We start from the raw sequence: 26217 nt of genomic DNA, 5'->3' as shown, positions 1-26217 counted from the left end.
GTGGTTTGTAATACTGATAGCTATTTGATACATTATTATCTAAAAATATATAAAATTTTTCAAAACAGTCTCCTTATATCTCTGAAAGAACATTATCATCACATTAAAATTTTCAGTAACAGTGTTTCATTTTTCTTGTCTTTCTGTTTTTTGTTTTTTAGTTCTTCTACTATGACTTTTTCTGTTCATGCATTGGGAACACTGAATCTTTTAAATTTTATGCAAAATATAAAATCCTCTTTTGGTTTCATCCCATTTTTTTGGAAACTGACTCTAAATATTGTTTTGAAAAATAATTAAATGTCATTCATTGTAGTGAGATTAAGAACCCAGTGAAAACTAATTTTAGTAATGAAGATTTTTTAAAGTATGGATTTATAGTGTTATCAGCACTTAACTTTTATAGATCTATGCTTCAGGTGACATCCTTTGGCATTTTTTGGGTCTTGGGGGAAAAAGAGGAAGAATGTCCAATTAAAGTAAATAGTTGCATTCTATATTATCAAGAGAACTCTTGTTACTTCTCATGTCTAGATTATCCATGCTCAAAGAACAGTGAAGCTATCTATAAATTACTTTTATTTAGCAAAAACTGAAAATACAAGAAATTACTAAGGATATGAAAAAAATAGATATTTTGGGATTAATAGATCCATTCTATTCCATTTTGTTTTTATAAAATTGTCCAAATCTGAGATTTAATGGCATTTTCACATTGCTTTTTTAAACCCAAAATGCTTTGCTCTTTAAAAAAAAAAAATCCTCATTGGGGCGCCTGGGTGGCTCAGTGGGTTAAGCCGCTGCCTTCGGCTCAGGTCATGATCTCAGGGTCCTGGGATCGAGCCCCGCATCGGGCTCTCTGCTCAGCAGGGAGCCTGCTTCCTCTTTTCTCTCTGCCTGCCTCTCTGCCTGCTTGTGATCTCTCTCTGTCAAATAAATAAATAAAATCTTTAAAAAAAAAAAATCCTCATATAAGGGTTTTCTAGGCAAATTGCACAATATAACAAAATTAAATTTTTCTCAATCTTCCCAAAGAATACTATGAAATAAAGTAGGCATATCTCATCCAATCATAAAATCATATGTGTGTGTGTGTGTATTATATATATATATATATATATTTTTTTATGCCACAATATATTGCAAAAGACAGAAAAAGGAAGAGAGAAAGCAGTAAAATTAAGGTTCAAAATAAATTTGGATTGTATACATGCATATATTAATCAATAAAGTAAACAAGAATCTTATATTATTAAAAATGCTGACAAAACTTACAATTTGCTTCATCAATACTTAAACCCATACATATAGTAACTTAACAAGTTTATTTTATGTTTTAAAGACTTACATCTAGGGATGCCTGGGTGTCTCAGTCAGTTAAGCTAAGCATCTGCCTCTGGTTCAGGTTCATGATCTCAAGGTCCTGGGATGGAGACCCACTTAGTAGAGAGTCTGCCTCTCCCTCTGCTCCACCCCTCAGATCTCTCTCTCTCTCTGTCTCAAATAAATAAAATCTTGAAAAGAAAAACTTACATCTAAATTAAAATGTTTTAAGCTTACCATATAATGAAATACTTGTTTTTTCCTGTACAGAGAGAACATGCTATTAATAAAAATGTTTAAAATCAGAATTTACTCATGGGTCTTAATTTCTTTTTTTTCTTATATCGGAAAATATTAGTCATTCTTACTTATAGACTTGATATAAAACAACAATTAGGGGAAAATGACTTAGAGCAAACATTGATTTCCAACACCAAAAATGAAATAAGCATATGTTCTCAGAGTTGTTCTCATGGTCAGTATAAACATGGGTCTTTTCCATTCTTGTTTTTTATGTACTGGTTCATAAATAATAACAATTGTTAATAAGAGAAGGGAGTATAGATGTCAGTTAAGTATTAATATTATCTGCAATATATCTAAGGGCATCCTTGAAACTCTTCTGTATAGCTCTTTGCTTGATGCTCTCTCAGAGATTTATCTGGAATTCCTTAGTTAATATCCTACTACAAAATGCATAATATCTTTTCCTCGAGGTCATTGACTTTGGCTTATAATATGGAAAACTGATATAAAGAGTCAGTACATGATTTGTTAAGCTTTGGATACTTATTAAACATTAAACATATTCACGATTTTTGAGACCTTCAAATAATGTTAGGGTCAGTTTCTTCAGTCTTGGTCCACTTTACACCTTTTTTTTTTTTTAATATCTGCATAACTTTTTTTTTTACCAATAATAAATTTCCTTTATAGTGATTGGTGCCATATTTGGCAAAAAGTTACAGAGTAACTAAGTTAGGTTTTTTAATTAGATCATTGATGAGATTTGAGAGATCAACTGCATAGTAAATTATTTATTAATTTTTTCCTCATTCTAGAACCTGAATATTCATTATATTCATCATAAGAAAGTTGATAATAATAAAAGAATGTACTAAATATCAGTTTGGATTAGTTACTAAATTCAAAGCACTTGTTCAAATAACCCCAGGTGAATAGTGTTATTTTTGGATACACATTTGCACAAAAATATTGTATACAAAAAAAATCAGAACAGAAAAATGATTCATTACCACAGACTTCAGCTAAGAAAAATTAAATGTAATATTATACATTAATATTATACCTGAGACAGAAAACAGTGTTCATAAAAATTGTCTCTAATTGAAGCTGTAAGAAAGGAGGAAAATTATCTATAATCTACCTATCTATATGTCTATCTATCATCTATCTATCTATCATCTATCTATCTATCCAGCCATTTAGTGGAAAAGCAGATCTATAAAACATCTCTTTTAACCATCCCATTCTTTCCCTTAATTTTACCTAGTTTTGGGCCTCATTAAGGGTAATTTTTTTCTTATAAATTCATAAGGTGTTGGTATATGTTATATGTTTATAGTGAGGGAAGATATTTATTTTTAATTATGTGTATGAAATTAGAACTTGTCTGTGTGAAAGATGTTTTCATTTAAAGAAGGTAATACTAATAATCTCCCCCAACATACCTGTGCTATCATCATAAATAATAACTATTAGTATATAATTACATACAGGTGTCTAAATCATCATACTATAATAATTTAATACCTTATTTGTTATAGTCATTTGCTACTATTTCTTTTATTTTTCTTCTATTTTACTATTTATTTATTTATTTTTAAGACTTTATTTATTTGACAGAGAAAGAGAGAGAACAAGCAGGGAGAATGGCAGGCAGAGGGAGAGGGAGAAGCAGGCTTCCCACTGAGCAGAGACCCCAATATGGGACTTGATCCCAGGACTCTGGGATCATGGCCTGAGCGGAAGGCAGATGCTTAACTGACTGAGCCACACAGGTACTCCTCTTATTTTACTATTTTCTTGCTTCCTGAAGACTTGTGACACATTTATTTTCAGTGATAAATATACAATATTTCATTTATAATAAAACTTCAATATTTCTGTCCATATGGAAATATCATTAATACTTAGCCAAGGATTCTGATTATCTTGAAACTCCATTGGCTTTTACATAAAATATAAGTCTGTACTCCACAAGGGTTGAGCTGTGGGATGTTTTCAAAAGTATCTCTAATCTCCACTCATCTTGCATTCTCTCCAATAGAATCCAAGCAGCCTATTTTTTATAAAGTTCTGATTGAAGTCATATCTATCTAAGAAGGTTTAATATGTTAAAATATGCTAAGAGTTTGGAAACTTCTTTTTTTTTTTTTTTTAGATTTTTATTTATTTATTTATTTATTTATTTGACAGACGGAGATCACAGAGAAGCAGGCAGAAAGAGAGGAGGAAGCAGGCTCCCTGCTGAGCAGAGAGCCCGATGCGGGGCTCTATCCCAGGACCCGGGATCATGACCTGAGCCGAAGGCAGAGGCTTTAACCCACTGAGCCACCCGGGCACCCCGAGTTTGGAAACTTCTGATCAAAGTAGCTATCAAAATGCAAAATATTATTGTCATTGTTCTCAAAAGGTAAATAGCCATCATTCATGGGCTTGGTATGCTGCCCTCCAGTCATTGTGATCTGATCTGTTCCATGAAGCTAGTTTTCCATTGATTAAATGTTCTTATCTCTATTGCCAAGTTAATCTTGTGTGGCATCCGAGCTTTTATTTTATCTTCTTTACACAGTCTCCTTCAGGCTCTACAAATGAGAGTAAACTTTAAAGGAATCACAAACCAGCAGTCATTTTTTTCATTCTCCACAAGTTGTTTTTCATGAAACATTCTGTATGTCACTAAGTTCTCTTTAGATACAGGCTTCCTTTTCTTCAAAATTGAAAATAATTTTAATGTAATAGAGGATTTCGCTCTTTGCTAAGATCGACTGTTGCAAAGATATAATCAGCCAAGGTATTTATGTGATAGGCTAAGGTCATCAGGGGATGAAGGAGTGGGGAGAGAAGGAGGGGTTAGAGTATTTCACTTTCTGGTCATGAATTTGGATAATTTGTGTTACTTAATGACATGTTTTGTGAGGAGGATGGTTTTCATTTAACATTAACTCATATCCATATGGATATCTATTATATTCTTAGCTAATGTTCATTTATCAAAAATATTTAAGATATTAAAAATAAAATAGTTCCTTACAGGATGACATTTGACTGGCAAAATCTCATACTCTACCACATAAATGATGTGAAAGTTATAGTTTACTGTGACAAGCACAGTGAATATAGCCTCCTCCTTGGAAACCAGGATCAGGCTGGAAAAGTTCAATGAACTTGACTTCTTGAGTCTACCAAGTTATTAATACAGGAAATGTGTTTTGGGTTATAGCAATAGCAATTTCTATTCTGGTTGAGGTTCTGCCAGTTTGTGGGAAATCCTAGATAGATTTTAGTGTATCTCTTACATACCAAGCAATATATCCTATATATCCAGCCTAATTTTCTAGTTATGTTTAAAATAGTACTTATTAAGAAACATCACCTGAATCTAAGGATGGATTCCTTAAAAATGTCCAGTTCTCTCAGTAGTAAGCAGCAAAGAGAGGAGAATAAGAAGTAGTTGCCACACCTAAAAGTATGAAAACTTTAGGTTAGACATTAGGAATTAGCTTTCCAGACAAAAGGTCATGGGGTTCAAATTATACTTTCCAAAAGCTATTCCAAGGGCTATATTATTTTATATTTTAAAAACTAGAAATATTGAAAATAATCATATAATGAGTAGAATTCACAGTTACCAATGTCAGAATGAATGCCTATTACCTTATGACTTCATAGTGATGACAGAAATATCATATTTACCTAAAAGTCTGTAAGAGCTATGCTGTGGTATATGATGTGCTAAGATGTTATCGAAATCCATGATATGATATCATATCATATTATATCCACATTTTTTCAAAAGTCTTTCTATAAGAAATATATTTACACAAATTGTGTTTTGGGTGGCTCAGTTGGTTAAGCAACTGACTTGGTTAGAGCTCAGATCATGATCTCAGGGTCCTGGGATTGGCTTTGTGTTGGGCTTCCTTCTCTGTGGGGAGTCTGGTCCTCCCTCTCCCTCTGCTCCTATCCCTTCTAAGAGTCTCTCTCCCTCTTTAACAAATAAATAAATCTTTAAAAAATAAATAAAATGGGGGTACCTGTGTGGCTCAGTGGGTTAAGCCTCTGCCTTCGGCTCAGGTCATAATCTCAGGGTCCTGGGATCAAGCCCCACTTCGGGCTCTCTGCTCAGCAGGGAGCCTGCCTCCCTCTCTCTCTGCCTGTCTCTCTGAATACTTGTGATCTCTCTCTCTGTCAAATAAATAAATAAAATCTTTAAAAAAATAAATAAATAAAATAAAATTATCCTCAAAAATATTTTACTAATCGTATGTGGATCATAAAAAGATGATAGAATATTTTGGTATATCATGTTTTTATTTACCAGAGTTGAAGCACATCATGACTAGGAAACAATACAGAAAGACTGAATAAAATGATTTTGTTTACTATCAGTCTACCACATCTATCTATTTATCTCCTCTCTCTATCTCTCTAACCATCCGTCTTCGTCATGAATATTTTCTTTTGTCCAACAGTAAAAGAAAATATCTGTGTGATTCATGACTTATCTTTAGCTTAGTATTTAATCCTTATTGAGGTTTTGGTGGCTTAAAAAACATTTAGCTCTTTGTTTTGTTTTCTATGTATGTTGATTTAGAATGCCATTTTCTGTTTTTAAAAATTGTAGAACTGAAAATGGCTTTGGCATCATGTGATTTTCTCAGATAACCACCTTTGTTCTCTATATTTCAGTGTGTCCAGACAAACAAATAGAAAGCAGTTCTCAGTCCTTAGATGTGACATTAAGGGCACCCATGTACACTTACAGTAGAGGATCAGAAGGGATCACAAATCACTTATACTTAGCTACTGCTTTTATGATTCAGTCTGAAAAAGCAGGTCTGGAAGCTCTAGAGTTCCTTACAACTTTAGCCCATTTTCATGAACTTAAAGAACAGTTGTTTTCCATATTATCACATTATGTATGCTATTATATGTATTATATGTTATTTTACACAAGCCAGTATGTTTACATATATATATGTGTGTGTGTGTGTATATATACATATATATATATACATATATAGTAAATATATTACTAGTACCTCAAAGAGACATGTGTGTAATTTGACTAACATTGAGAGACTATGAATGACATTGTTAAGTATTTTAGACAAATAAATGGATCTTTTGTTGTCATTTGTTTATTTTGTTCATTTTATTTATTTATTTATTTATTTATTGGCTGTATTATATCTCCCCAAAAGTCATATATGGAAGCCCTAACCTCCAATGTGACCACATTCAGAGACAGGACTTTTAAAGAGGTAGTTAAGGTTAAATGAGGTCATAAAGGTGGGGTCATGATTCAATAGGACTGGTGTCCTTATAAGAAGAGAAAGAGACAGGAGAGGTGGGTGTGAGTAGCCAGACAGAAGGTGGCCATATTCAAGACAAGGAGCAATCATACAGTAGAAACCAAAGCTCTGGACATTTTGATGTTGGACATCCAGCCTCCAGAATTATGAGAAAATAAATGTCTTTTGCTTAAGTCAACCATTCTTTGACATTTTATTATGGCAGCCCTAGCAGACTAATACTGATACATAGACCATAAGCAAATCAGACTCTGGAAAGTTGGGGTCATGGGAAAAGTGTTTCTTGTCATCAGAATATATCTACAATCTTCACCATGGTGTGCAACACAAACCTAATTTAAGATCCCCGTAAAGCGCCACCCATTGTATTCACCACCTGCTTAGAATAAAAACAATGAGGAATCCAATTTTTACGTTCTTAGCTTAAAAGTTAAGAGGGCATTCATCATTTAGAAACCTATACTGAGAGTTTTGAGTAGCTGTAGCCTTTCTCTGCTAGAAGTGGTGCGTATTTGTCATGTGTAATAGGAAAACAGAATACTTTGGGTTGACTTAGGACAAAGGACACAAGAGATTCTGGAACTTCAGCAATATTTGTATTAATCCATTAACCTCTGTACAAAGACTAGGAAAAAAAATTGATTAGGAAAAAGAGTAATTGTGGTTTTCTTCTGGACTTTATTGTACTATGTGGAATGTTCATGAGAGTCAAGCACAACTATCGTACAGTCTCTTAGTGAAAACTACTCAGACACATCCATTACAAAAATCATTTTTTTATTATTTTAGGTATAAATATGTTGTTTCTCCTGATAGATTTCATCTCCTTGAAATCAAAGGCCATGTTTGATATTTTACTGAAACTCTTAACAAATGTAAAATGTATTCTTTAACTGAGACTTTTATTTGTTTTTTCACTAAGAAATATTCCTGTTTCTGATTATCTGACTAAGAAGGAAGTTAGGAGGAAGGCCACTGGCCAAATGAAAGGGCTTGTTCTCAGTAAGCAGTATAAACAATACAGAAAACTGGGAAATCAATTTCATACTAAAGTGATTAAATAATGCATTTATGATCTGAAACTATTTGGACTTGCAGCTTTTGTATAAATATAAGCTACAACTTATTATCTATTTTATCTGCTTTGCTGTACATTTAAGTAAAGACCAGAGTTTTCTAAAAAAAAGAGTTTATTTAGAAAGCATCATAGTGCAAACAAATTATATCACTTTTATTTTCTTTTTATTATAAGACTATGATGCAAAGCTTTTAATATGACTATGATGCAAAATTCATGAGGATTGTGCTTCTCTAGAAAGTTGTTTTCTTTGATTTGTTTTTCCTTTTTTTAAAGAATATCTGTGGGGCACTGGGTGGCTCAGTTGGTTGAAGCCTCTGCCCTTGGCTCAGGTCATGATCCCAGGGTCCCGGGATCGAGCCCCACATTGGGCTCTCTGCTCAGTGGGGTGCCTGCTCTCCCCTCCCTCTCTCTGCCTGCCTCTCTGCCTACTTGTGATCTCTGTCAAATAAATAAAATCTTTAAAAAAAAAGAATATCTGTGAACTATATATGATTAATAAAGATTACTTTTTTTAGAATTGTTATGTTAGTCACCATAGAGTACATTATTAGCTTTTGATGTAGTATCCCAAGATTCATTGTTTACATATAATGACCAGTGCTCCATGCAATACGTGCCCTCCTTAATACTGATCACCAGACTAATCCATCCCTTCTTCCCCCCTCCCCTCTAAAAACCTCATTTTGTTTCTCAGAGTCCACAGTCTCTCATGGTTCGTCTCCCCCTCTGATTTCCTCCCCCTTCATTTTTCCCTTCCTTCTCCTAATGCCTTCCATGCTATTCCTTATGTTCCATAAGTAAGGGAAACCATATAATTGACTTTCTCTGCTTGACTTATTTAACTCAACGTAATCTTCTCCAGTCCCATCCATGTTGATGCAAAACCTGGGTATCCATCCTTTCTGATGGCTGAGTAATATATTATTGTATACATGGACCATATCTTCTTCATCCATTTGTCTGTAGAAGGGCATCTTGGCTCTTTCCACGGTGTGGCTATTGCAGAGATTGCTGTTATGAACACTGGGGTGCATATGGCTCTTCTTTTCACTGCATCTGTATCTTTGGGGGTAAATACCCAGTAGTGCAATTGCTGGGTCATAGGATAGCTCTATTCTTAATTTTTTGAGGAACTTCCACACTTTTTCCCAAAGTGGCTGTACAAACTTGCATTCCCACCAGCAATGTAAGTGGGTTGTCCTTTCTCCACAGCCTCTCCAACATTTGTTGTTTGTTGCCTTGTCAATTTTTGCCATTCTAATTGGTATAAGGTGGTATCTCAATGTGGTTTTGATTTGAATTTTCCTGACGGCTAATGATGATGAACATTTTTTCTTGTGTCTTTTAGCCATTTGTATCTCTTCTTCGGAGAAATGTCTGTTCATTTCTTCTGCCCATTTTTTGAACTTGATTATTTGTTTTTTGGGTGTTGAGTTTGAGAAGTTCATTATAGATCTTGGATATCAGCCTTTTGTTTGTAGTGTCATTTGCAAATACCTTCTCCCATTCTGTGGATTGCCTCTTTGTTTTGTTGAGTGCTCCCTTTACTATGCAGAAGCTTTTTATCTTGATGGAGTACCATAAGTTCATTTTCAGTTTTGTTTCCCTTCCTTCTGGAGACATATCTTGAAAGAAGTTGCTGTGGCCATTGTGGAAGAGGTTACTGCTATGTTCTCCTCTAGGATTTTGATGGATTCCTGTCTAAATTATGACTAGAAGGAGAGAGATCATGACTAACACTAAGGAAATAGAAACAGTCATCAGAAATTATTATCATCAGCTATATGCCCAAAAGTTAAGCAAACTAGAAGAAATGGATGCATTCCTGGAAACCTATAAACTTCCAAGACTGAAACAAGAAGAAATTGACAACCTGAATAGATTCATAACTAGCAACAAGATTGAAGCAGTGATCAAAAACCTCCCCAAAAGCAAGAGTCCAGGACCTGATGGATGCCCTGGGGAATTCTACTAAACATTCAAAGAAGAAATAATACCTATTCTCCTGAAGCTTTTTCAAAAAAACAGAAACAGAAGGAAAACTTCTGGGCTCTTTATATTAGGCCAGCATTACCTTGATCCCAAAGCCAGGCAAATACCTGATTAAAAAGGAGAATTTCAGACCAATATCCCAGATGAATATGGATGCCAAGATTCTCAACAAGATACTAGCTAATTGGTTCCAACAGTACATTCAAAGGATTATACACCACAACCAGGTGGGATTTATTCCTGGGATGCAAGAGAGGTTCAACATTCACAAATCAATCAATGTGATAGAACAAATTAATAAGAGAAGAGAAAAGCACCGCATGGTACTCTTAATTGATGCAGAAAAAGCATTTGACAAAATATAACATCCTTTCCTGATTAAAACTCTTCAGACTATAGGGATAGAGGGAACATTCTTCAATTTCATAAAATCCATCTATCAAAAGCCCACATATCATTCTCAATGGGGAAAAGCTGAGAGCCTTTCCCTTAAGATCAGGATCACAACAAGGACGCCACAACAAGGATGCCGGATCTCACTGCTATTGTTCAAAATAGTGTTAGAAATTCTAGCAACAGCAATCAGACAACAAAAAGGAATAAAATATATTCAAATTGGCAAAGAAGTAAAACTCTCTCTTCACAGATGGTATGATATTTTATCTGGAAAAACCAAAAGACTCCATCCCCAAATTACTAGAACTCACACAGCAATTCAGTAAAGTGGCAGGATACAAAATCAATGCACAGAAATCAGTTGCTTTCTTATACACTATACACTTTTATTATACATTATACACTATACACTTATACACTAACAATGAAACTGTAGAAAGGGAAATTAGAGAATCGATTCCATTTACAATAGCACCAAAACCCATAAGATACCTTGGAATAAACCTATCCAAAGAGGTAAAGGATCTATACTCAAAGAACTACAGAATATTCATGAAAGAAATTGAAGAAGACACAAAAAGATAAAAAAACATTCCATGCTCATGGATTGGAAGAATAAACATTGTTAAAATGTCTATACTGCCTAGAGCAATCTGTCCTTTCGATGTCATCCTGATCAAAATGCCATTGGCATTTTTCAAAGTGCTGGAACAAACAATCCTAAAATTTGTATAGAACCAGAAATGACCCCAAATCTCCAAGGAAGTGTTGAAAAAGAAAAACAAAGCTGGGGGCATCACATTGCCTGATTTCAAGCTATATTCAAAGCTATATTACACACTGACATAAAAAGAGATATATACACCAATGGAATGGAATAGAGAGCCCAGATATAGACCCTCAACTCTATGGTCAAATAATCTATAACAAAGCAGGAAAAATACCCAATAGAAAAAAGACAGTCTTGGGGCACCTGGGTGGCTCAGTGGGTTAAGCCACTGCCTTCGGCTTGGGTCGTGATCTCAGGGTCCTGGGATCGAGCCCCGCATCGGGCTCTCTGCTCAGCAGGGAGCCTGCTTCCTCCTCTCTCTCTGCCTGCCTCTCTGCCTGCTTGTGCTCTCTCTCTGTCAAATAAATAAATAAAATCTTTAAAAAAAAAAAAAGAAAAAGAAAAAAGACAGTCTCTTCAATAAATGGTGCTGGGAAAATTGGATAGAATGAAACTTGACCAGGACACCTGGGTGGCTCAGTTGGTTAAGTTGCTGCCTTTGGCTCAGGTCATTATCCCTAGGTACTGGAATCGAGTCCTGCATCAGGCTCCTTGCTAAGTGGGAAACCTGCTTCTCCCTCTGCCTTTGCCTTATACTCTGCCTGCTTGTGCTCTCTCTCTTTCCCTGAGAAATAAACAAATAAAATCTCAAAAAAAAAGAAAAAAGAAAAAAGAAAAGAAAGAAAGAAACTCAACCATTCACTTATACCATACACAAAGATAAACTTTAAATGAATTAAAGGCATGGGGTGCCTGGGTGGCTCAGTCATTTAAACCTCTGTCTTCAGCTAGCTATGATTCCAGGGTCCTGGGATTGAGTCCCCTATTGGACTCCTTGCTCAGCAGGAAACCTGCTTCTCCCTCTCCCACGCCCCCTGCTTGTGCACACATTCCCCCACTTTCTCTCTCCCTCTGTCAAATGAATAAAATCTTAAAAAGAATTAATAAAGGCAAAAAATAGCTTTGAAATATAATATACTCAGGATATATATGAATTATGATTCTCTTAGGGATGAGTGATAAGATAAGGGCTTATTTAAATAATATGCATTTGTTATAAAATAAAAGTATGTGATATTAGATATTTCATGCCTCTTTATCTTATATTCAGAAAATAGTACAGATCAAGTATGGGATACAATGATATGCCTCAATGCCTGTGACAAAGGAAAAAGAAAAAAAAATTTTCAAATTTCCAAACTACTTTTAGTCAGGTAGGCATCAGTAGAAGATCTATAACAAACATATATTCAACTCATACTTCCTCTGCTTTATATCTTAAGAATGTGTCTTAGGATGTTTTTAATTTAAAAAAAATATCTGTCCATATTAACCTAAAATTATGTTTAGTATTCAAAGACTAAGACCATAAAAATAAAAAAAGTAAGATTTTGAACAAAATTTTAAAAACACATTCTTAATATCTTACTTTCAAAAACAAAATGTCCTTAATATGAGCAGTTTAAAAAATTATTTCAACCTTCTTTTTTGCAAATACAGCACCTGAAATACTTTTTAAAGAATAGTGGATTAAAACCTTATTTCTAGATCATTTATACCACTTACTAATCTGTCTTGTGAAATAGATTTTTAAGACTGAAGTGTAGACTATTTGTGTTTATTCAGTGATTAAACTGATTTGTAATTACCGAAAATGTAGGCAAAGTGATCATTGACATTAATACTTTCCATATATTTTATTACCTTTGCAATATCAACATTTTTCATGATGCAAACTTAATTAGATGTTCTTATTGAATTCAGAATAACTACAGAATTTTAAAAGTAATAAGATACAAAATATAACACACCTTTGGGGAGGTTGTTGGAGTTGCTACTACTCGTATGCTTTCATCTAACTTTCATCTAACTATATACACATATAAAAGATGATAATAAATAATTTTGTTCCATTGCTTGTTGGTAAAATGTGGATAATTGGAGGAAAAAGTAGATTTTGAAAATTCAGGTACATTCACATTTACCACTATTTTAGACTATTTCTAATAAGTTAAAATGACTTTTTTCTTGTTTATTTTATAAAGAATAATTTTTCTAAATATATTTATCAACGTGAGGCATTGTTTTCAGAGAAAATCAAGGCTTTCTCATATGAGACCTCTGGACATACTGACCTAATGGTTTCAATCTTATCTCTATCTAAAACCAACCTCAGATCTTCCTGCCATGCCTCTGAGGAAAAAAATCCCTGCCTTGCTTGGAGGTTAATCCTACCATCTGTGCTCAAACCTCTGTTCCGTCTCCTCTCTCAGGCTTTTTCCTGCATCGTTAACTTTTTATTTTTTCTATTAACAGTTTTTCCTCAAAGTAAATGCATGTTCAAATTTCTATTCTAAAACAAATAAAATATGATGTAATAGCCTTTCACCACCAAATATTTTCAAAGAAAATTATTTACTGACTGTTCTCACTTCCTTACATGCAGATTCCCTATCTGCTGGAAGTACATAGGTCTGTATTACCTATTATAGGGAATCTGCATCATCCCAAAGTACCTCTCTTATTTCAAACAGAAACATGAGTTATGTTAGTTTCCTCCTTTTTCCCCAGGGATTACATCCAATTACTATCTCTCAAAGTTTGTTGGTCACACTTTATTATTACCATTCAACTCTGTTTCTCTTTTACACAGACATTTTTATTTTTACTTTATATCAGTTTTCACTTGCCTATGTAAAGAGTTCTCTCTATTGTATCCCTCTTCTAAGCTTGTTCCATTTTAGACTTTAATAAGGGAGGCCTCGCTAAAATGTATATTTTATTGTGTTCTTTCTGCTTAAAACACTTCAGGGCCTTTTTGGTACTGATCAACTTGTTACATCAATGTTTGAACATATCTTGCCTGACAAAGCCCTTTGATACCCATACAGGGTGTCACTGAGGTTAACAGTGAACTTCACAAAGACCATGTTCTTACAGAGTTTACACTGCAGAGAAGGAAAATCAATATCAAACAAATAAAAGCTAAATCAAGGTGAAAGATGGTGCATTTGGAAGTATGTTAGGTAGGGCTTCAAGAGATCCCTCTGTTGAACACAAACTTGAATGAAATAGGCAATAAGCCCTACTATGGCTGGGGGAAGAGTAATGGGTTGAGACTATGTTTAGTGCAAGTCTAGAGGTAATGGGAAAGCCTAGTGTATACTAGGCTCTTCAAGGATATTGTAGAGGGTTTTATTATTGTTCTTGTTCAATTATTAGTATTTGCTTATGTTTTTACTCCTAGATTTTATTTACAACATTGGAGGATTTTGACAGAATAATAATATATCTAATTCATGTTTTTTTGTGCACTTGGGAGATGTATTTAAGATTATAGAGGCAACATAGGTAGGGGACTGCTGAGCTCTTCTGCTCCCACAGATGCACTCAATACAAGACAATATATTGGAGCAATTTCTCTATGAAAGAAATCCAGACACTACTGAGTGACTTCTACACGAGGAATAAATGAGAAAATACTTTGAAAAGGGTCCTGGTAAGCCTTCTTGTCCTTCTTCCAACTGTCTGTCATCAGAAGGGCTAGCTAGCCCTGGCTTACCCCCAGGGCTCAGCACAGATGGAGCAGGCAGAACAGCCATCTCCCAATCCTTCCCTGAAAGCGGTTTATCAGCATTTTTTAAAGACTGCTTCCTGAGGACCATGGCTTTTTTTTTTTTTTTAATTAACATATAATGTATTATTTGTTTCAGAGGTATAGGTCTGTGATTCATGGCCCACAGGCTTTTATTTTAGTTGGCATCTAGGGTCTAGTTTGAATCTTCCCCAGGGAATGAAAGTCAGCAGGTACCTTCCCCACACCATCTCCTTCTAGCCAAATTGCTAGTATTTTCCTGGAAGAAGTTTATATACCTGTCTGCACAACAGTTTTATACCTTGCCCTAGGAATGGGTTCCTGGATAGCCCAGCTCTGATAGCTAATGGAGCTTGCAAGTCCTACACGTGTTGCGGAAAATCTGAGGTGACTGAGGAAACCCAAACGGCACACGGAGAGATGGGAGAACACAGCTTTATTAATGCTAGCGGGCTCAATAGGATAGCTCCCAAAGACTGAGCACCAGACAGGGTTAGGAGTGAGTTTTTATGGTTACAGGCAATGGGGGATGGTAACAGGGTGTTTTCCAGGTCTCTCAAGGCTGAATGGCCCTTTCACGTGGAGGCATCTCAGGAGAGTGCTAAATCACCTAGGGGGCTGTTTCTCTTTCTTTTCTTATTCAAACAGGACTGTGCACCTGGTCTTTTTCTTCTGTTTCAGCAGAAGCAGTGACTTGTTATCTTATCTTAGTCAAATGGGATGGCTATTTGGTCTTTCCTTGGCCCCAGCTGGAGCAAAGGAGAGCCAGGGACTGAAAGGGGCTGGAACCCGGAGTTTCTATCCACCTCACATGGACTGAGACAAATAAAGAAGCAGTTGTGAACAGGTTATTCACCTAGAGCTTAGCACTGAGGAAGCAGACAAAAGTCCCCATCTCCTAGGAATTCCCTTAAGAAGGTTTATCTCCGTACTTGAAAACCCACAACTGGAGACCCAGGCTTCTAATTAGAGCACATTAAGGAATTGTCTATAAAGCCATTGGAATTTTTAAGAGAAAAGTGACATGAACTTGGTGGAAAATGTGATGGGGAAGAGAGTTGAGGAAGAGAAACTAGTAACAGTTTATTCAGTACAGGTGGAAAATAATGGTAGTTTTGACCAGTGGCACAAGTCGATCATAAGAGATTTGGCAGACATTTTTTTTAAAGTCCAGAATTTAGCAATATATTGGTAATGTTGTATGAGTCCAAGCAAGACAAAAGAAGTTTAAACAAAAGACACTCAGAAGGCGAGATCAGTAGTGAAGAGAGAACATCTACTCTGTAGAGAAACACAGAATTCAAGACAGGATAGAATCTTAAGGAGATAATCAACTATGACTAACATGTTTGTTAAGTTGGCTGAAAGAAATTTGAGGATCAACTATTAGATCCGAGTACTTGAACAGCATTGGTGACCTTGTTACTGGTAACTTGAGGGATGATGGGGCATTTCTTATGCATATCTCCAAATTCTGTGCTTCTGTTTGACAGAGTGTATTGATTGAGAATTCATCTTGACAGTAATTTATTTAAATGTTCATTTCCATAGAATACAAATTGTAAGGTGTCTTAAAACAGAAATCTTGTAAAATCTGCTTTTTGAGGTTTGTGCTTTAACTATGTTATTTTTCTCCTAATGATTTCTTTTCTTTTTGAAATATTTCATAATCTTTAATATGTCTAGATGAAAGATGATTTTTGGTGAATATTACTGAAGATGATTTTTCATGAATCTTATTGATCATGACTTTATAAATTTTTCTCCATGTGGGTTTCAAGATATAAATTTTTATTTCATTTCCCAAGAGTTGAAAAATTCCAAATATTCTTTAAGGCCCATGTTGTAAATGGAATTAAATAAATAAACTTTATATTTAGTTTTAGCTATTGATTATTTTGATAAGTATTATGAATGCTTGTACACCAAGCAAGTCTATAAGGATTAAAATTATGATGCTATACGATTGATATTATTTTGGCTCATGATATTATTTAAATTTTTATAACTTATTTACAGTTGTTCTAATTATTACAGGATTCTTGTCCCCTGCTCTTACTCCTGCCTCATTGAAGATGAAGAAGTAGACCAGATGAAGAGTAGCTGAAGAGTGGTGGGCAGCAAAGGAGAGTTTACTAAATAATAGTACAAAACTCCTGGGGAGGGAGGGACCCCAAGGGTTGCCAAAGGAGTTTCTAAGTTTAGGGGTTTTTATGGAAATTTATTAAGCAATTGGGGTGTGTCAAGTTGTACAAATCAGGGCTTTGGTATGTATCTGTCTACCTATTAGGTTAATGTCTATGTGCTGATTGTCTTTTTGCTGACATCTGGGGGCTTATGTCTTAACTGCCCCTTGCCTGTGATACTGACACATGCTTTTGTGGTTAATTGTCTTATTTTAGGACATTTTGGAGAAGTTACTTCTGCAAAGGCTGCAAAGCAGAATATCAGTGCAGTCCTGTCTAAGCTGCAAAACAGGATGGCATTGCTGTTTTGTCTTAGCTGTCCTGACTCCATATTTTCTTGTTGGGGACACTGGTCCCTGTCTTTAACTGTTCCAGTAACTCCTAACATTATTAGCTCTAACATACCCCTCATTTACAAAAACTGAATTGAAGTTTCCTATTTATTTACCTATTTAAAATGATTGTATAATTTGTTTATAATTAAATGCATTCAAACCATCATTTAATATTGCAATATTACTTCCTTCTGATAATAGCTACAATCTATAAGTGATTGGTGCATGGCAATTTAAAATGTAAATCAGAACATTTTCCAAAAAATTGTTGAAATTATCCAAATATACAAATATTATTTATAAATCAGAATTTCTTTTGTTGTTATTATACTGATTAGATATGATGGTATTCTAACATAGTCAGTGGATAATTAATCATGCCACAAATACAAAGGGTTAGAAAAGATACTGACAGTGTAGAAGATGGTTATTGAATTTTCCGAATTCAAGCCTGAAGAAAAAGCTAAATAGTTGTTTTTTTAATGAATATCTAGGCAAATTAAATTTAAATTTAATCCTCTGTGTATGTGTGTGTAAATTAAAATTGAACAAATCAGTATTTCATAATATGTGATACATTCTGAAATACTCTTTTATGGTCAATTGATTTCATTTTTAAAAATCCCTTTTGTCAACTCATTAAATTAATTGTATTTTTCATTTAATGGCTTCCAATCTGCCACTTAAAGATGCTAACCTGAAGTATAAATTATTGGTGATTTAGATAATTACTAAGAGATCAGGTTTTAATGCCAAAAGAGAAGGAGATATTTTTAATTCTTTGCTACCAGGATACTTTTTAGAAGAGATTAAAACTGCATCCTAGGAGAGTGCCATTGGGAAGCTGTGAATGAGACTGAGAATTTTGAATCTTGAAATTCCTCTCAGCATCTTTGGCTAAAGAGTCCTATTCCACCATATCTGAGGGAACCAGCCTTCCATTTACCATATAAATTTTCAAAACTGTGTTATCAAAATTAGGTACTGATTCTCTTCCAGACTCTCTACCCTCTTACCACCATGTCTTATTGCCAACAAGTACAAAATTAACTAGATTCCAACATGATCTTGAACATAGATATTCAGAATTATTTTAGAAAGAGATAGCCTATACACAGAAAGTCCAAACCCACAACTTATTTATATTATTAGGATTCTGAAGAGCTTATGTGGAAGTCAAATTCAAGGGTGTGAAAGCAAATAAGAAGAAATATTAGGCTTAGTGCATCAAATTTCTTTAATATGGATACAGTTATCTAGAATTTCAGATTTACTGTGTTGATTTATGCACACAGACACTGAGTTACTGTTCTAGTATTTTGTCTACTTATAATTTGGACTAATTAGTGGCCTACAGTTAATATCCTTGAGTTCTATCATTCAGATTCCTAAATAGTAGTTAATTTCTTCTTTCCTCTTTCCTATCCTTTCTTTTTCCTCTCAAGGTGAAAAATAACAGTCTACCACTAAACAGACATTGTACCCATTGCCTCCTGGGACAGGACTGTGGGTTTCTGGGTTATAGCTGTGTTTGTATTCAATAAATTGTAGGTATATTTTGAAATAAAACAGATCATTATGATTTTTTACAAGGTCAGAAGGTGAGATCTTTGGTTTGAGATGACCAAATCTCACTGTCATCACACTGCACCATTTCATGATGTTTTTAAGATTTGCATCACTTTCCAAAATTGTGTTTTTTTTTTTAAATTTTCACTGTATTTTTATTGACTAAAACATCATTCACATGAGAGCAAGAACCATGGTGCTTGCTTCTGCTATATCATCCCTAGCCTTATAATAGTGGATAGCCAAAAACTGGTGGTCTATAAATATGGATGGGTGAGTAAATGAAGGGATGGATGAACACTACATTAAGAGAATGAGGCAAGAGATGTGTGCCAGATCCCCTAGGACCTATCTATGATAAATTTATGGCTTTAAATTTGAAAGATATCAGTATTTATTAAACAATTTGAGAACTAACGTGTCTTATTTGTGTTTTTAGAAAGACTACTTTGACGAAACTGAGGAAAACCTATCCCAAAGAACGAGGGCAGGCTAAGAACGGGATGGCTAAGAGCAGGCTAGAATCCTAAACTAAATTATATATGAGATGCAAATAAATAAATAAATAAATAAGATAACTATTGAGGGGAGAAATGTATTGAACCTAATATGAAATGAATATTTAAGATAATTAACAGGATGAAGAAAACTACATTAAGTTTATTATAGGTTTCTGTACTTATTATCTTACTCTCAAAGCTCTTGAGATTTTATGTTTTGTAGTGGTTTATATTTCCATAGCAATAGTTAAGTATTCATCCAGTATAGTTGCATTTTCCCACGTAACAGTTCTGAGAGTACGAATGCATTTAAAGACCTTTAAACACCTTTTAAAAGTTACATATATGCACAATATATTATAATAGTTTATATTTTATATAGTTTATAATAGTTTATATTTATATTTATATTTATATTTATAATAGTTTATAATAGTTTATATTTTTTATCCTCAAATTTCTTCAAATATTTTGTCTTCAAATATTTTTGATAGAATGGAAATAGATTCTTCTAAATATACAGTTGATAGATAAATTACCTAAAAGTCAAGTCATACGTACCCAATATTTGAAATTAGTAATTATTCTTAAAAGTAATATTTTAAGGGCCCCTAGGCGGCTCAGTGGGTTAAAGCCTCTGCCTTTGTCTCAGGTCATGATCTCAGGGTCCTGGGATGGAGGCTAATATCAGGCTCTGTGATCAGTGGGGAGCCTGCTTCCCCCCCCCCCCCGCCCCCACCACCTGCCTCTCTGCCTACTTGTGATCTCTGTCTGTCAAATAAATAAATAAAATCTTTAAAAAAATAATAATATTTTAAATGGACCATTTTTCTATAACTTAATTATAAAATTTTGTTTTAAAAACTCTTGTATTATTGTTATGGTTATATTGGGATTTAGATACATTCAGGTTATACTTCACTACAACATTTAATTATCTAAAAGTTCTTTCAGGCTAAGAGATTTTGAATAGCTTATTACTCAATTATTTCAGTTATGAAGGAGAACTTTATAAACTATTCCAAATGGAAATAAGTCAGGGTTCATGAGGTAACCGGTCACTTTCTTCTTTTGAACCTCCTGGGCTTGGACAAACAGAAAACCCAGCACAAGCCTGTGCTTCATGGACATCTGGCTTAGAAGTGCCTTTCTCAAAAAGCTCTAAATCCATCTTGAGTGTTTGGAATCCACCAAAGACCACAGACACAGCCCGGTGGGACAATTTCAGCTTAGACTTGGGTCCACACTGACACCACTATCATAGCATGTTTCATTTCCCTGCCATTCCATGAAATTATTGACAATCAAGTCATATCTTCCTGTGCAGATGGATCAAGGGTCACTCACTCCCTTCATACTATAAAGCCTGCCTCCCACAGCTCCTTCTCCATCAGTGAGAACCTAAGCACAATTCCTGTGCGACCTTCTGTGGCATGCTGTGTTTTCCTCCCTGCACTGAATGTACATGATTAATAAATTACTATTGGCCTCATTTGTCTGGTGTTAGGTATCATATGTTTGGCCATCCCCCATGATTCTAGGTGAGAATATCTCCCTCATTGTAAACTAGTCACAGAGGCTATTTCAGTGTGGCTGCTTCAAAGTCAGTAACCTTCAGTTCTTGAATTTATTAGTATCTCAACATGAAAGATCTATTTCTGCTCTTAATTGTCTTTGTGTACATTAACTTGACTATACTTGTACTTGTTTTATTGCAAGTTGCCAAAAGTTACTTTAAAAAGTGATTTCAAAGGTTTCTGCTATCCATAGAGACATGCATATATAAATATATATATATTTATATATATAATATACGAATATAATATGTACATGTATATACAAATATATATATATGTGTGTATATATATATACACACATACACACACACATGCACACACACACAACACAACAAATGTGGTAAAGACATAGGTGCTTAAAGATTATAAGGATGGGTGGTCTGTCAGCTAGGCAAGGAATTCTTATTTTCTATAATGAATTCTTAATCTCTTTAAAATCATAAAAAAAAACCTTCAGCATTTTATAGGAATTCTTTATACTCTCCAGAAGAAGGTATACATTACAACAGATTAAAAAAAAAAATAGTCCCAGACAAGTTTTGAGATGAGAGGTTTTTCTTCATACACTATAGATTGCTTTCAATATAGGCACATATTTTATTTTGTTTAAATATTTTATTTATTCATTTGAGAGAGAGAACACAAGCATGGTGAGAGACAGAGAAAGTGGGAAAAGCAGGCTATCTGCTGAGCAGGGAGCTTAACACAGGACTGGGTCCAGGATCCTGGGATCATGACCTGAGCCCAAGGCAGACACTTAACCATATGAGCCACCCAGGCATCCTGGCACATATTTTAAAATTATATATTTTTTGTTCTGAATTTTCTGCTCATGTGCTATTTACATATCTCAATTTTTTTGTTTTTTGTTTTATTTGTTTGTTTGTTTGTTTTTTTAAATCCTCACATTCACAACCGGATACAAGCCATAGGATTTTTTTTTTAATTCTGGTATTGCTATGTAGCCACTGTTCTTAAGCACCAGTTTTGTTTTGTTTTGTTTTTCCTGCCACAGGTAATCTACCTTTTTATTTTTTAGCTTTGTACCAAGAAACTGCTATTCTGACTACTTCATCTAAATATTTACAAAGGAAAAAATAATGAGGAAGTAATTTGTGAACAAATGAACTCAAATTCTCACACAATTTCAAAGGCAAATATTTACAAATCTGCTTGATTTCACTGAGAAAATCTGCATATATTTATACTGTTTCAACATAAACAACTTTGGTATCTTGAGAATATCTGTCTTTCCAAATTTAATAAGATTAATAGAAAGTACTTACATGATTTTGAAAGTTATACATTACAAAATTCAAGAGTCTTATGGTTAAGATTTATTCAGTTGACATTTTTAGATTTATAAGTTAAATGTTTCATTTACTAAAGCATTACCTGAGCCATATGGTGTATAAGATAAAGTGTAAGCAAGTAACTTATGAAAAAAAAATCCAATAGAAAAATTACTAAAAATAGTGTTTGAAATAGTGTTTCTTATCAGAGCATTTGGTATTTGGGGAGAGACAATTTTTCCTTCTGCTGGAGACTCTCATCCATTGCAGAACGTGTAACATCTCTGATCCTTTGTCACAGTAGGAACTACCAATCTTTGGGACCACCAGTAGTTCTGTCAGTTGATTCAACTACATCTGGTTGGTATAACTCCAACCAGAGTTTGAACCACTGCATAATCTATTTTAGAGTATGTCATCTAGTAAAATCATTTTTATTTTATTTATTCATCTATTAGATTTTATTTATTTGAGACAGAGAGAGTGTGTGCAAGAGCAAGTGCAGGAGCAAAAGTACAGAAGGAGAGGGAGAGGCAGGCTCCCCACTGAGTAAGGAGCCCAATGTAGAACTCGATCCCAGGATCCCAGGACCATGATCTGAGCCAAAGGCACTTAACTGACTGAGCCACCCAGGTGCCTGCAGAGTCCTTCTGAATATTGTTGAGTGCCCAAGCTATTTCTATGTTTTTCCTTTGGTCCCACTAAAAGTGATGACTCTTTCTAAAAGAGTTGAATTTCTCTCTATCTCTCTTTCTTTCTTTTCTCCCTTTTCCTGCTGCTATGACCTACCCTACCGTGTCAATATACAGCAAGGAACCACAATCTCATGGACTTAGGAAAACTCTTGACTACTTGGAATTCAATTTAACACATTAGCCAATCTACCTATAATTCTTCTGACATTATATAATTCTGACATCATTTCTTCATCAGCTTCCCCTCTTCCTCTTCTGGCTCTACTCAGGAAAACAGAAATCACATTAGTTGTTTCAACAAAGTTCAGATAAAGAATTTTTTTGAACAGATAATGGAGGATCAAAGAAAAAAAAAATAGGTGGACACTAAGGTATCAGGAAGACAATAACTGCAGGAAACAACTACCAGACATGGAGTCAGAAGGAACAAATGAATGAAGTTTAGGACTGTTACAGTTAAAAAGACCCTGAAGAGCTGAGACTTGGGACCAGAAGACAAGGCACTGTCCAACTGGTGCTGGGGTCATTGTTAAGTAGAGAATTGAGACATTCTCCTAAAAGTTCAGCTAAATCACCAGATAGGGTATGAAACATGTTGTTGGGGAAGTATGTAAGACATGATATGGTATAGATGTTAATCCCATGGTAATTATATCTTTCTAAGAAGACTTACATCCAGAAATCAAGATGTAAAAGTAGGGTTGACTTCTATTACCATCTCTTACTTAATCAATTGAAGAGTTTGTTTCCCACTCCTTCTAGTTTATAAGGAACTGATTATCCTGGTCTCTATGAGGTGGAGGAAGGGAATAATTTACATTAAAGTTATGAATTCTAGCAGTTCATTTGAGCTCTTAATGCAGATGGATCAGCAAGCAAGGAAAGACTTTACTCTATGGGTGGGTAAACTTTCTGGAGTATAGTGAAGTGCTAGAGATCTTAGTACAAAATGAGCACAGGAAAGAATAAGTCTGAAACTAATAAAACTCACTGAAGTACATGTGGGTGCTTCCAAACTTGTGACAACCATCAGCTGGCAGTTGCAGTGACCATGGACTGACAAGGGCTAGTTAAGTTTGTGGTCAGAACCATCAGGGCTCCCTGTCTGCACCACTCTAGTCAAGAACACAGGCAGCTGAAGTGCTAGCCCGGGGTAAGGGTGAGTAGAGAAAGGAGATGGATATTGTTTACAGCCTTGGGAGTAGTTGTGACAACAGGTACCATAGCTTCTTCTACTTCTGGTGTCACATCATTCTAGATATTATATTTCGATGTTAACTTCAAAGCCTCCAAAACAGAAGGAATTCAGTGTAAAGCACAGGCAGGTTTGAATGAATGGCTATAGAAGTCAATGTGGAGGCACCACTCCCTATCTTCTTGGTCTCTTCTGAGACCAGTTGCAGCTATAGAAGACATTTTCTATGCACACTGATAGCATCCCATCTCAAGCTCTTGTGTCGCTGTTTATCTGAGGAAGGGTGTTCTACAGTACCACAGGAGCTAGTTAGATCTGTAAGTGCTGAGATTCAAATAATAGGACTGGGGCCCCCACCAGCTGGTGTTGGTACTTCTGATGAAGTTTAATGAGACTGGTTATACAGTGTGGAATCAGTTCTAACCAGAACCCATTGGTCAAGTCAAGTGGTGTTGACATGATTAAGCAGGAGAACATAAAGGAGCATGTGGTTATTCCTCCTGCAACATGCTGGAAGTTCCCATGGGAAGAGTTAAAGTGGTGGCTAACCAGCTGACAAAGAAAAGAGGTGTTGACAAAGTCCCCATACTAGCAGCACAAAAAGAATAGGAAAGGGCGAGTTTCAAGACACAAGATCTTAAAATTATCACATTTTTGAATAGTCTCCTGACTTGTTTCTTAGGATTCTGATTTTATTCTTTAACACTAAAATAGTTTGTTAATCTATGGTTAATTATTAGCTGATAAGAATGCCCTTGAGAGGGGCGCCTGGGTGGCTCAGTGGGTTAAGCCGCTGCCTTCAGCTCAGGTCATGGTCTCAGGGTCCTGGGATCGAGCCCCGCATCGGGCTCTCTGCTCAGCAGGGAGCCTGCTTCCTCCCTTATGAGGTCACTAATTCCATCACAGTGGCTCCACACTCACGATATTTCCTAAACCTAATTACTTTCCGAAGTCCCACCTCCCAAACCGGTCATACTGGGGTTAGGGCTTCAACATAAGAATTGAGGGGTGGGGCATAAACATTTGGTCCACAAACAAACAAACAAACAAACAAAACAATAACATAAAGCAAAGAAAAAGAGATAGTACTTGGATTTTTTTTTTTTCAGGGATAGCAGACTTTTCTTTTTCTCCTTAGCAACTTATAGCAGCACAAGATATTGGTACCTAGTAAGACTTCATGTTTCAAATTCATGCAGACTTAGCTACGAGTAAATTTAAAATTTGTTTTCTTTGCTCTTTTGTTTGTATAATGGTAAGTCCTCCCTAATCACTTCATCTCATTTCAAAAGTAAATCTCTCTAGATTTGGTGTTAAATCAATATATAGAATCCTTTAAACACAGTGTTAATAAATATAGTGCCACTAACAGTTTACAACGCAATTCACTGTAGTAGATGGTGGCAGGGGACATCTTGTGGTCAAAAAAGCAAGTGAACTTCTTTGAATAAAATTAAAAAATACCAGAAGACCATCACTATATAAGAAAAAGAAAATTGAGGAAAGACAGATATAAGACACAACAGACATATGACTAAGGGAAGTAATCATGTAAACTTTGCCTATAAGAATACCTACCAGAACTGACTTACAGAATTGAAAAGTGAAAAGAACACACAATTTAAAAAATGAAACAAAGACTTTTAATCTAAAATATCCCACTTTTAGGTCAATGTAAAATTATCCAAGTGCCCCACTTTCTATTATCTGAGTTCTAGTTTTCAATCAATCATTGAATCTGGTCACTTCTCATATTCCCTTCCAAGACTGTACTTTAAGAATACAAAATGGCCAGAAGTTTAAAAAGAGAAAGAAATAGAATGATTATGATTTTTAACTTACCACATAGGTTAAGTAATTTTTTGTTGTATTTACTTCTGTCCATTTATATCTGTCTGAATCCTCTATTTACTTATATAATTACATTGCTGAATCATATCACATTTTCTGCACCTTGTACATATAAAAGTTCACTCTAGTAATATATCTTCTATTTCCTATCTGAAAGTGATTCTATTATTACATGTAAAACACTTTAAGATAGTATCATTTAAATCCCATTCCATATTTAAATGTTCCCAACATTCTCAAAATTTTTCTTTAGAATTGATTTGTTTTCAAATAAGGGTTCTATCAAAACAAAAGTATTGC

Source organism: Lutra lutra, chromosome 5, assembly GCF_902655055.1.
Source record: "Lutra lutra chromosome 5, mLutLut1.2, whole genome shotgun sequence".
NCBI classification, from domain to species: domain Eukaryota; kingdom Metazoa; phylum Chordata; class Mammalia; order Carnivora; family Mustelidae; genus Lutra; species Lutra lutra.
The sequence above is the reverse complement of the archived record's forward strand: the minus strand, read 5'-3'. Positions refer to the sequence as shown.